This window comes from Pseudomyrmex gracilis, unplaced genomic scaffold, assembly GCF_002006095.1.
Source record: "Pseudomyrmex gracilis isolate BER0280 unplaced genomic scaffold, ASM200609v1 scaffold_2413, whole genome shotgun sequence".
In the NCBI taxonomy this organism is placed as follows: Eukaryota; Metazoa; Arthropoda; class Insecta; order Hymenoptera; family Formicidae; genus Pseudomyrmex; species Pseudomyrmex gracilis.
Window position 1 is genome coordinate 1 of NW_018022997.1, and position 2,232 is coordinate 2,232.

Consider the following 2,232-nt stretch of genomic DNA (forward strand, 5'->3'; position numbering starts at 1 on the left):
CGCGGAGGGGGGAAGTTTAAATCTCCCCCCTAACAAGATGTAGGGGCGCAAGCCCATACCTACCGGGCTGCCTCTGGGTCATGCCCATAAGGCAGTACCGGGGCAGTTCTCAAAGGGTGGAAGGTGGACACCGCAGGGGTTTTAGTGGGTATTCCCCGCCGGGGTGCTCTTCGGCGGGGCGAGTCCCACACTACCCTGGCCCAGACTTAGTCCGGATTAGGGCGTGCGTAAGAGCATTTCCCTTGCGTAAAAAAAAAAAAAAAAAAAAAATGCGACGCGAACAAAGAAGACAGATAAGGACTTACTGGACCAGGTTGACCGGACGGCCAGGTCCCGGCGCAGGGGGGCTAGTGTCCCGGGTTCCCCCGTGTCGTTATCCAACGACGGGCGGGTAGAGGGGTGCACCGCAGGGCCTTCTACCTATCATGCGTCTGCGAGGACGGACGAGGAGCGTCCGTGCCGCCCGAGGGGTCGTGCAAACCCACGGGTGGTGTTGCACCGCGTGGACTCAGAAGAGTCCATTAACTCTGTAGAGTCATGTATCTCCACAGAGTCCTTGGAGGCCTATCTGCCGGGGGCATCAGACGTGGACATGGACTCATCCGGAGACGAGTCCATGCACGGCGTTCTGACCACCAACGCGGCAATTGCGACCTACGTCGCTCAGAAAATGGCTCAGCCCGAACACCGTGGGCGCCCACCAACCCACGGCAGGTACATTGGTCTGGGCAAAGCTAGGGAGCAGCTCCAGAAAGGAAAAATAGAAGAGAAGAAACGCGCCTTAGACCAGGTGCGGCAACAGGCGTACGCGGCGGCAACGAAACGCCGCTCCGACTTGGATGTCTCGGGGCGGTCCTCCGACACCGAGTCGGTGAAGCGGCTTCGGCGTACCGTCCAACGATTCGGAGGGACGGACGTTGAAAGGGAGTGCGAGACCCGCGCCACGTTGGACCTTGTAGATTTAATCTACAAAGCCGTCGGCGTGTGCGACGAGGTGGCGGGTCGCGCAAAGCGGTTGAAGGGTACCGACGTGAAAGCCCTCAAGGACGCGGGACGAGACGGTCGTACAGTTGCGAACGCATTGTACAAGGGTCTGCGAGATGAACCTGGGGCACGGACAGCTCGTGTCCTGCCTCAGGTTTATAAAGAAAACGAGGAGCTTCGACTCGAGACAAAGAAGTTGCAAGACGAGGTGGTGGCGTTGACGGCGAAAATTCGCATGCCGCCACCACCTCCTCCTCCCCCCCCGGCACAGGATCGTCTGGCCGAGGATGCGCTGCTTGAGCGCATCTCGGCGCTAATTGACGCCAAGCTCGCGGCCCTGAACTTACCCGCTCAGGGTGCAGGACGCGCGAGTTTGACTAACCGGGGAGGTGGCCGCGATCGGCCATCATCGTGGGAAAAAGTACGGGGTGAGCTGAAAGCCAAGGCCGCCGCCAAGGCCGCTGCCAAGGCCAAGCCTAGGGCTTAACACCCGGCCCCATCCCAGACGGAGAAGAAAACTCCAGGACCCTCGTCCTTCATTGCTGGAAGTGAGGCACCCTGGAGCACAGTGGTGGGCCGTAAGGCTCGACGGGCGGCTGGGTCAGCGGCCTCTGCCGCCTCCAGTCGCGCCGGTAAAGCACCGGCATCCGCCCCAAGGGCCAGCGCAACCGCGCAACCCGCTGGAGGCCGAAGAAAGAAGAAGAGGGTCAGGCTCCGGGTGCCTAAGTCGGCAGCAATCACGCTGTCGACTGATCCAGCTCATCCCGGAGCACTGGACATCTCGTAGGGGATGCGCCGATGCCGTGAGGCGATACCACTGTCGTCAGTGGGTATCGCCCACGTGCAGCCTCGGCGAACTATGACCGGCGACCTCATGATTGAGGTCACCGGTGACTCTATGGCCGAGAAGGCAGATGCCCTCTCGGCAAGGATGAAGGAGGTCCTCCGGGATACGGGGATCGTCGTTCGCCGCCCGGCGCGCAAGGGAGACTTGCGCGTCTCGGGCTTCGACGACTCCGTATCCCCGGAGGAGGTGAAGGCGGCGCTGGCTTCGGCCGGAAATTGCCGGGAGGCAGAGATCTGTATGGGCGAAGCCCGGACTTTGCCTTCCGACATGCGAGGAGTGTGGGTGCAGTGCCCCGTGGCTGCTGCCAAGAAATTGGCAGCAGCCCGCACTGTCAAGGTGGGGTGGGTCCTTGCCCGCGTTGAAGCGCTCAAGGCCCGCCCCTTGCGGTGCTTCCGGTGTCT